At 34.6% G+C, this 11,718-nt stretch overlaps 1 long non-coding RNA gene across 9 annotated transcripts; it reads right to left on the reverse strand.

The window, feature by feature from the left end:
* On the reverse strand, window positions 2,561-8,474 carry LOC107612680. Of its 9 annotated transcripts, none has more exons than XR_002352091.1 (7): window positions 8,373-8,474; window positions 6,959-7,074; window positions 6,672-6,831; window positions 6,503-6,548; window positions 5,821-5,900; window positions 5,537-5,608; window positions 2,561-2,705 (listed from the first exon to the last, which is right to left on the reverse strand). It is a non-coding gene; the product is annotated as an uncharacterized LOC107612680 (long non-coding RNA). The 9 variants fall into 9 exon arrangements; XR_002352093.1 differs by lacking the exon at window positions 2,561-2,705 and adding an exon at window positions 3,908-3,982; XR_002352094.1 differs by lacking the exon at window positions 2,561-2,705 and adding an exon at window positions 3,949-3,987.

Below are 11,718 nucleotides of genomic sequence, written 5' to 3' on the forward strand. Positions count from 1 at the left end.
ATATATTAGAAATTAAATATAAATTTTGAAAATAAAAAATTTAAAACTAAAGTAATTACTTAATTAAGAAGATTTGAAAAACTTTGGATATGATTTTTGAAAAAGATTTTAAATTTTGAAATAAAAATCTGAATTTTAAAAGTAAATTTTGAAAATTTGCTTCAAAATAGTGAGAAAAGATATTTTTGAATTCAAAGAGGAAAGAGAAAAACAATAAGATAGCACAAGACTTAAAATTTTTAGATCTAATGCTCCTTGTTTTCGAAAATTTTGGAGGGAAAACACCAAGGAATACCAAACTTAAAAATTTTAAGATTGAGACACAAGAAAAACTCAAGAACACTTTGAAGACTCACAAGAACAACAAGAACATGAAGAAAGAACACCAAACTTAAAATTTTTAGAAAACCAAACTAAAATTTTCGAAAATTATAAAAAGATTAACAAGAAAATACCAAAGTTAGAGTTTGGCACAAGATTTAATCAAAGAAAAATTATTTTAAAGGAAAAAGATTTTAAAAAGATACCCAATTACCAAGAACATAGACCAACGCTCTAGCCAATTGGGCAGTAAATGTAACACTTGTTTTAAAGAAGTATTTTTAATAACTAAGAATAAATTTTTTTTGCAAATTAATGTTTTGAAAAAGCACAAGAAAAATAAGAAAAATTAAAGATCAAACAAGTAAAATAAACAAGAACAACTTGAAGATTAAGAAAGAACAATGAACACAAATTCAAAAATTTAAAAGAAAATAAAAACATGCAATTGACACCAAACTTAAAATATGAAACTAAACTCAAACAGAAAAACTCAATTATCAGTTAATAAAATTTTCGAAAAATTTAAAAAGAGAAAATAAGGATTTAAAAAAAAAGTTCAACCAAAAACAATAATAGCAGACTCTAAACCAAAAAGAAAATTTTTTTCTAATCTAAGCAACAAAATAAACCGTCAGTTGTCCAAACTCGAACAATCCCTGGCAACGGCGCCAAAAACTTGGTGCACGAATTTGTTACATGTTAATGTCAATATTACTATTTCTCACAAATTCGCACAACTAACCAGCAAGTGCACTGGGTCGTCCAAGTAATACCTTACGTGAGTAAGGGTCGAATCCCACGGAGATTGTTGGTTTGAATCAATCTATGGTTATCTTGTAAATCTTAGTCAGGAAGCCAATAGAATATTTATCAGATTGAATTGCGAAAAATAAAAGAGTACCAATTAAATACTTGTTATGCAGTAATAGAGAATGTGTTGGAGTTTTGGAGATGCTTTGTCTTCTAAATCTATGCTTTCCTCTGTCTTCTTGTTCACGCATGCACGTTCCTCCTATGGCAGGCTGTGTGTTGGTGGATCATCGTTGTCAATGGCTACCATCCGTCCTCTCAGTGAAAATAATCCAGGTGCGCTGTCACCGCACGGCTAATCATCTGTCGATTCTCGATCATACCAGAATTGGATTTGCTATCCTTTTGCGTCTGTCACTACACCCAGCACTCGCGAGTTTGAAACTCGTCACAGTCATCCAATCCCTGAATCCTACTCGGAATACCACAGACAAGGTTTAGACTTTCCGGATTCTCATGAATGCTGCCAATGGATTCTAGCCTATACCACGAAGATTCTGATTAAGGAATCCAAGAGATGTTCATCCAATTGAAGGTAGAACGGAGGTGGTTGTCAGGCATGCATTCATAGATTGAGGATGGTGATGAGTGTCACGGATCATCACATCCATCATATTGAAGTGCGAATAAACATCTTAGATAGAAACAAGCATGTTTGAATAGAAAACAGAAATAGTTGCATTAATTCATCGAAACACAGCAGAGCTCCTCACCCCCAACAATGGAGTTTAGAGACTCATGCCGTCAAAGAGTACAAAGTTCAGATCTAAAATGTCATGAGGTACAAAATAAATCTCTAAAAGTTGTTTAAATACTAAACTAGTAACCTAGGTTTACAGAAAATGAGTAAACTATGATAGATAGTGTAGAAATCCACTTCTGGGGCCCACTTGGTGTGTGCTGGGGCTGAGACTTAAGCTTCTCACGTGCTTGGGCTGTTTTGGGCATTCAATGCCAGGTTGTAATCTGTTTCTGGCATTGAACTCCAACTTGTAACCTGTTTCTGGCGCTGGACGCCAGACTACAGCATAGAACTGGCGTTGAACACCAGTTTACGTCGTCTATCCTTGAGCAAAGTATGGACTATTATATATTGCTGGAAAGCCCTGGATGTCTACTTTCCAACGCAATTGGAAGCACGCCAATTGGACTTCTGTAGCTTCAGAAAATCTATTTCGAGTGCAGAGAGGTCAGAATCCAACAGCATCAGCAGTCCTTTTTCAGCCTGAATCAGATTTTTGCTCAGCTCCCTCAATTTCAGCCAGAAAATACCTGAAATTATAGAAAAACACACAAAATCATAGTAAAGTCCAGAAATATAAATTTTACCTAGAAATTAAGAAAAATAAACTAAAAACTAACTAAAACATACTAAAAACTATATGAAATTAACCCCAAAAAGCGTATAAAACATCCGCTCATCAGTAATATAATTATATAGGTGACTTAACAACTGTACAAATAATTATTCAGAATCACAAAATCAAAATATAAGAAAAGTGCTTCATCACATATACTTGACCCTCTGACAAAATCATAGGCCTCCGAACAGTAACTTGTATTTTGCACCTCTGTCAATACACAAGATAATTTGTATCAAATTTGGCATCACTGACCAAGAAAAAAAATATATAATTGGCACATTAAATGAAATAACAGTTCGAAAAATAAAAAGGACAAAATATAAGACAAACTACAAAGAGCCAAACATTAAATACAAAAAAATCCAAGAGTAGATTAAAGTGAGAATGAAATAAGGACACAACATGCTAAATTTCACATGTTTAAGAGTTACAAACAACAAAGAAAACACCCCAAATCAACCCAAGAACAATGCATTTAAAAGATTAGACCATAATATATTAATTGAGGCATGCTTGGAACACAAGAACTCACAGATTCATCAATTAAAATCAACATCATAGAAATTGGGAAGAGCTGACCACTAAAATTGGAAATAGTCCTAAGCCTAATCACCCTAACCTTAAGACTCAATGTTTCCTTCTCAAGATTAATTTTATTTATCATATTCATGGGAGTTCTCATTTTGAAATGGGATGAAAAAGATGAAGAAAAATCAGACTACATTTAATGAAACAAACTCTATTAGAAAATACAATGGGCCAGATAAAAGTGAAAAAATTCTGAATCAACCAATGAAAGATAGTAACCCAATCTCAATTAAACGTAAATGGAGCAAAAATATAACATCTCTCTTATCTAATATCCAATTATCTATCTCATTTTTATTAGTTCTAATGTTTATAATATATGAAGTGAGATTATTTTCTTAAACTCAAATTGGTCATAGACGTCAAATATTAATAAATTTATAGATCAATTGCCAATGCTTAATACGCCACAATAACTTAACTCAATCAACTTTAAACCAATAAAAATCGATATCATGCAAAGTCACCTCATAAAAATGCTTCCACAATACATGTTTCAAATGGCAAAAATACATAAACAAAAGGTGAAATAAAAAAGAAACACAACAACATTTCATCTAATCTACATCCGACACATGCATAACTCTGAATCCCAGACCTACAGAACTTATTCAACCTAATTCCTAAATTGTGAAAAATAACATACTAACTTCTTTTAGGAAATATGAATAAAAAACAGTGAACATTCCATACAAACAAACTAACCCATTTAATATTAGAACAAAATAAAGCCAAAAAAAACCAAAATGGGCGAAGCCAGAAAGCAAATCCTAAAAGCTAACCTTTAAAAAATAAACAGAATGGGCGAAACTTAAACTGACCTACAAAAAGTGATCCACACTAAAACCCTTCACCGTAAAACAAATGACCTTCAAGTTGCTGTCCTCCTCCATACTCTACACTTCATAATTTTAAGACCTGTATATTTGTCCGGTGATTGAAAAATTTTTCAACATAAATTCTCATTTTCTTGAGTAGCAATAGGCATTTTAATAAAAGAGAATGCATTAAAATCAAAAGAAAGCCAAAACACAGGATGTTCTTTGTTACTTTTATTTGAACAACTGGAGTATTAAATTGAATCCATTTAGAGTAACCAAATTCTTCAGCTACTGAAAACAACTGTTTCATCGTTGCAAAAAAATATAAAAGAGCAAAGGTTAGCACCATATGTTTAGATCATGTCTTGAAATGACATAAAAGGATAACTTTCATCATTGCATCTACCTTTCAAGTTTTAGCAGTAATTTAATTTACAAAAGTTACATGTAATAAAATGAGTACATGATTTCAAATCATAAATTATGCGAGATACCTTTTTTGTTAATTATAAGGTGCAAGCAAGGAATATCCTTATGCAATCTCAGGAACCATGTTTGTCCTCTATCAAGCATTTCTTTTTCATTAGATTCTGCAAAAGCATTTGGATAACAGAGCCATAAAAAACAAATTTCCTTTCCAACTTCTTCTGCATAATTGTTTCAATAAAAATAGGTAAGACATCTATTTGTAAAGCAAATATGCATTAAAAATACAAAGTAAATAATTTCTTCCGTAATATTTCATGTTTTCGAGAGGAAATAATGTCATTTCTAAATTATTCCAATACAAAAGGCCCATCGCACATACCCAATAATATCAGTATCAATTTTGCTTTTTGTTCTTTTCTTCCATGCGTGTATCTAATATATATCACTTGCACAAATATTTAGCCGAATTCCAATCAAATAGTAACTGATTGTCAAATTTAATTGAACAAATCATGAACATTTTTGTACCAATACAAATGGGAGTTCCATAATATTCAATCACCAACCAATTTTCCATTTTAATTCAAGAAAAAAGAAACGAAGACCACATTGCATAAGACTAACTATTGAACCAAATTAGAGACGATAAAAAGAATTCAGAGGCAAATAAGAAAAATCCTGATCTCAGGCTTTGAAACTACAAAAATTCATCCAACTCCCCCTATTGTTCCTTTTTGCTAGAGAGACCAAAAAACAAAGTAATAAAATAAATTTCATCTCAGATTAAAAAAAAGTGAGAGACTGTAAATTTAATGGCCAAATAACATTAAACCAGTTAGAATCAAAATTTACAGAAGATAGTGTATAAATTACCTAAATTTTTTTATTTTGGACATCAAGAAGGGTTATTAAATAATTACTACTAACATACATGCAAGAAATAGCTTGGGGAATCTTCTAAGCAAAGAAATCAAATAAATTTTATATCAAAAAATACTTTAAATACCTGAGAAAAATAGAAAAAAAAGAATAAAAAATTAAATTCAAACAGAATGAAAAGATTAAATAAAAAAAGATTAGCAAAAAAAAACATATGAATTAATAAGAATAGTAAGTTCAAATTACACTAACCAATATAACTTATCCCCTTACAAAGATACTTATGAATGACGAAATCAAAACAAAAGCAAATGAACAAACCTTCAATTTCTCATGAGCTTCATTCATAAAATTTTCCAGCATTCCTTTATTTGGTGAGTATTATTTATATAACTGAAATATGATCAAGTAATAACCATGTGTTTAGATTGAATGCCAATTTATAGAAAATAGTAACAAAAGAGTAAGAATAATAACACTTTTTTATATTAAAAAATGTTGCTGCATTGTTTCTTTTATATGATTGAATTCATTTGCTTAGCTTAAGATTTTAGAATAGTAAAAATAAATCAATAAAGCAATTAGAAGGTAGCAGAAATACTTACATCAAATGCCTTGGACTCAAATTGTTTTTTATTTGCATGTTCTCACAGATTCACCAAAGAGTATTGCCTACTCATCATATCTATTGAAATCAGATGTTGTTCACATAGTGTAAGACCTTGAATATGCTACATCTGAGTATTTGCAACCTATAGAAATTGTACAATGATAAAAATGAAATTTTCATGTATCAATGTTCAAAGAATTGAAAAAGAAGCTCACACATTGTTGGATCAATAAAAGTAATGAACTTGACACAAAAGCAATCTCTTCAACAAAGAAAACGACCATACAGACAGAAAATACAGAACAAAGAATAAAAGGAGCATCTTTTTCCCATTAATTGAGAAGTTATTTTATCTTTTAATTGAAAATCTTAAAAGTTCTTTCCCTCCATCAATAAGTAGGGCACAACTATAACCCATTAACCACAATTATAAGGAAGCTAAGGTAACATAACTATATGATGCCAGATCTACAGTCTATAGTTCAACAAACCAATAAAGCAAGCAAACAACATAACCATATGCAACGTTCTCAGCAACAAAAACAACAATTAAATTAAAACAAAAAGATAAAATGAAGCAAATCAGTTTAAACAAATCAAAATAAGATTTTAGGTAAAGAAATAACAGTGCACTATATTCCATCAGAATAAGAAGTAAGAAAAAGTTCTAGATGTACTTTTCTAGTGGCTTGCCTCTGCAAGGAGCTCCTACTTTGATCTGACCTAAATCCAAACACACACACACACATGAAACAAACTAAAAGAAGGGAAACAAATGTTCTGAAATAACAGAAGATTAGGGGAAAAAATTAATATTTTTTTTAATTTTGAAATTAAAAAATTTACCTTTGCCTCACAGTCGATAACATCTTCAATGGCAAGATATCTACCACCATTCTTCTCTTCCAGCTCCAACGGTGAATCTCTCCACCGATTAGCTTTCCGGCATCACGACCTTGCTACCAAGCTGCTTCCTCTTCGCTTACAGCAGCATGATTTAGTGCATCTAAAACCGACAATGGTCAGTAAAAAAGAAAGCTAAATAGTTATATCCAAATTAGTTGAGCCTTCTAAATAAGAAGAACATAGCGAAAAGAGAACGATGACCGAGCAGCAGTAGAAGAAACACATACCGTAGTAACCATATTTGACATTGGCATGAGAGCTTCTTCTCCACTGTAAAAGCCATGTTCGCCTCTGCTCCTGAAGCTCACTTCTCGTTGTCTGCCTCCTCTTCTCTCAGATCTTGCTCTCCTCTTCATCCTCTGTAGAATGTAATCCCAAGTAAATCCTAATCCTCTAGCATCCACCCAAAGAGGTGCTAATCTATGTAGAACAGAATCAGCAAATGCCCAACCTGCCACAAGAAAAGTTCCATTAACACTGAAATAAGGATTAGAGATGCACGGAAATACAAGAAAGAAGTACAAAGGCTGCTGATATGGGAAAGTGAACATCACTTCCATGATATATTCATGGATTGCCAAGACAAAACTTTTTCTTTCTGCAAAACTCAAAGAATATTGATCTTGCAAACCAATCAAGTTACCAATAATTGGCTTCGAATATGAGACACAAATAGTTAGATTTAGATGAGAAACAATTAAGGCCTTAAAAATTACAACAGTAGATGAAGAAGACAAGGAACTAACCCCTTTATTACCAGAGAAGTGGCTTTTCTTGTCAACTGAGACACAATATAAGCAGGCAGAAGATCAGACCGAATTTTAAAAAGCCAATGTGAATAATAGTTGTAAGGGATACATAGAGAAATTTTTAACACACAGGATATCCTTACCTACAAAATCCTGCAAGGCAAAAGAATTTTCACCAGAGCACAATGCTTCCAAAGCGTACCTAAAACACCAGCATTGTGATCTCCAGAGAGTCCCGATATCTGATTCCCATTTGTTTAGTATTGTAAAGGCAAAACATCATTTGAAGAAGTATATAATTTCACGGAATGGGAATAAACATTTTCAAAACTATCAATATTTCCATTGTTGGGTTGATTATGGATATCACTTGAAGGATCAATCATAGCTCGACGACATCCACCACTCCCCAACACAGCTTCATCTTGCAGAGCCTCACACTTTCCACTGCAGTCGCAAAGACACAAACAATAACTACCAATGAGAAATCACATTCCAAAATCAACACATTCATTACATTCTAATTCTAAAACTATTAATAATTTGTAGCTCATGCCAACCCATCATTCACCTCCAAATCAAAAAAAGGAATCTCAATCAGTTGCATGGTGATTATGCTTATCAGGGGCTGGATCAGATCCAGAAGCTCCTTGCACGGTGCCTCCATTTGGAAACCTGAAACAAAATTAAAAAAAAAAAAACCCTAAGAGGAAGTAGGCCAGAGAGAGAGAACACACCGGCCAAAGGTCACACTCACCGCCTCAGAGGGAGAACTCCCTTCCCGTCGAGCCCTCCTCGACCCCGTTATAGTCCATCTTGCCTCTTTGACTCCTCATCACCCTCTTTTTCTAATCATTCCGCTGCTGCTGCGTTTGAGAGGGAGAGTCACAACCTCAGGAGGAGAAGTCTCGACCTGTCCTCCGCCCTATTATAGCCCATCTCGGCTGTGAGTCTTCATCGCCCTTTTCCACTGCTCATTCTGCCGCTGCTGCATTTGGGATGGATAGAGAGAACTTTGAGACATTAGAGTTTCGAAGAGAGAGAGAATGTGATTACACGGAAGATCAAGGAAACCAAGCCTTATTCTTTATTTTTTATTCCAAAAAACTCAATTAATCTCTTATATATTTTCATATACCAACAGATCACAGTATATATAATAGTAATTAACATTTATTTGAAACAAAACCAAAGAAATCCTTAAAAAAACGATGACGAAGCATTCGATATCTAAGCTGTTCTGGTGCGCGAACATTTGGAATTAAAGGACTTCTGCTGTGTTCGGGCCACTTTTCCAGCCCCTCATCCGAGGTCTACCATTTCAATCGCGAACTCGCCACAATGGTTTCCGCCGTGGCCTCCGCAATGCCTCCGGATACTGTTCTGAGGGGTCATTGGCGGCAGAAAACAGCGATGAAACTCGGTAACGTTTGCCTTTAGGGCTTCCGTCGCCAGCCCCCCTTCTCTTTGACTGGACCAGATCCCGATTCCGCTGGGCATATACCGGCATTTTGAGTAATTAAAGAAATCGTTTCTTCCTCTTCATAGATGTTGTCGGTGTCACTGCAGCCGTTTACAGCATCCGTCCATTGAGATCAATAATGTTCCTAGAGAGATATCGCAGAGCAGCATTGAGAGAATAGCCAGATTTGAAGAGAAACCCGAACTAAAGGGAGGAAAACGGGGTTGAAGGGCTAGGGTTTCAGAGTAAGAAAAACATCGAGAAAGAAGGAGAGTGTGTATCTCAAGCAAAAGCAAAGGATGGTAGAATGCAAAAAAGGATCGAGAAGCAAAGAACTGGGTTTGAGAGTCAGAGCAACACTGTGAGAGAGAAAGTGAGAAAATGAGAGAGAAAGAGAGTGTCACACAGAGGAGAGGGAAAGATCGAGGTCACAACACCGACGAAAATGATCCAGGCCAGAAGGAGAGAATAGCCAATCGAGAAGAGAACGAAGGGAACGAGGGGATTAGGGTTTTTGAGAGAGATAGAGAGAGGAGAGACAACGTCAAATGAAAGATAGAGAATGGAGAAAGAAGATGAGGGCAAGGTTTTGAAAACCGGACCGATCATCAAACTGCTCTAGTTACTGGTTTATTGGTTTATTGGTCTAACCGGTCCAACCGGTGGTTCAACCGAAAAAATTGTTTTAGAATAAAATAATAAATAAATTATAAATAAACATCCTAAAATATCTTCCAAATTTAAAATACTACAAAAAATCATCAACCAAATTCATATGATTTTATCAAAATGCAAACTCAAAAGTTAAATAGTAAAAAGTAATATCTAAATATTAAATTTTGACTTTGAGGGTTAACAGGATCACTTAACACCTCAGATTCTAATTTAGAAACGTCAGAAGACAAAGGATTATCAATTTCAAAAGAATCTTAAGCTAGTTCAGTTAGAAAATGTTGATCATTCTGTGGTATTATGCTAACTGAACATGAACCTGAACCTTGCAAGATGACCTTTTCGGTTTAATCTTAGGCGCGTTGCGTTCATCTGTTGTAAGAGAGCTCTCTTAGCAACAGATTTTTCTTGCTGAGCAAGCCATAAACGGGATCTAGTGTTGTTTCCAAGTTGAGGTATCAACATAACAAGTAGTCATTGAATAAGAAAGCATAACATATCACCAACTACCTATACACTTTGACTCTCCTTCCACTACCATCATCATCATTCATCAGTTTATTTATATATGACATTAGCAGGTAGCTACCCTAATCATTCAACAACAACCAACATTTGATTTGATTTTCATTTTTAGCATTTAGCAACAACCATTACAAAACAGCAGCATAACAACAATAGTACCATAACAAAACAGCAGCATAACAACAACAGCAGCTTAACAAGTCATTAATCACAAATTCCAAATTCAAAACACTGATCAATGATCACACAATCACAGTGCCATAACAAAACATCATCATAACAACAACAGCAGCACAACAAGGGGAAAAGAACAATGAAAGTCACAAAAGAAATTAGCAACCATATTTCTGTTTCGTGCATTTAATTACTCATAAACAAAACTCAACTCCACCTGAATTGTTAATTTAACCTTGGTCTTAGCAATTCTGCCTACAGCAATTCTGTCTAGTGCCTACAACATTCAACAATATTGCAAAACAGAGTAAGTTTCCACTTTCTAGCATTAACAAAACACCAAAACACTAAAACGGAGTAACAAATTAGGTGTTCTGGACTAAAACAGAGTAAGTTTCCAGCATATTAGGTGTTCTGGACTAAAACAGAGTAACAAATTAACAATTACAAAGCAGCAAAACAATAAAACACCAATATTAGGTGTTCTGGAATCAGAACCATACATTCTAAGAAGACAGAAGAACGAAGAACGCAGACCCAAGACCCAAGATGAATTGAAGAATTATGGAACGAAAATTGAAGAAGAAGTTCAGAGAAGATGAAGACGAGGAGTCACTCACCTGGGTTCGAGAGGCCAGCGAAGACGAAGAGGATCTGCCCAGTGATTGGGTTTCGGACACGGGGAAGAGGAAGAAGCGGCGATGCTGAGGACCTGGCGACGGCGGTGGCGCTGACGACCAGATAACTGTGGCGACGATGGAGGGCTACTGGGCTAGGGTACGTTATTCCTTTGCTTCAGAGGGCTAGGGTTCACGAGTGGAGTGAGACTGAGATGAATGAATGGGGGAAGAGGGGGGGTGGTTCATGAGTGGGTCCGGGTCGGGTTTCATTTTTTTTTAACCAATTAAAAAACGGCGTCGTTTTAGAGGAACCGGCCGGTCACCAGTCTAGCCCAACCGGCCAATTCTTGATCGGTTCATCGATTTTTCAGCGGTTTTCTCTCCAACAGTTATTGGAAGAGGACCGGACCGCTTGCATCGCCGGTTTGCAGTTGAACCGGTCAAACCGGTCGGTCCGGTCCGATTTTCAAAACCTTAGATGAGGGTGAGAATCAAATGCGTTTAGGTTACTCCTTTTTCATTTTTTTATTCCAGATTAACGTGAGAGTGACGCGTGGCTTGATGAGCTACTACTATTATACAAGTAATAGATAAATATTATTTAAACGTATTTATTCTCTTAATGTTTAATGTAAAAAATATCCCAACATAAATTATATGACATTAATCTATTTTTTAATCATAATCAATTTTGTAAAGTCACATTTATACCAACATTTTTTGTCTATAAGTATTTTTACATATGATGAATTAGAACATAAAATTATTTTCTGCATAGCAATTAG

The sequence above is a fragment of the Arachis ipaensis genome, chromosome B08, assembly GCF_000816755.2.
Source record: "Arachis ipaensis cultivar K30076 chromosome B08, Araip1.1, whole genome shotgun sequence".
Taxonomy (NCBI): Eukaryota; Viridiplantae; Streptophyta; class Magnoliopsida; order Fabales; family Fabaceae; genus Arachis; species Arachis ipaensis.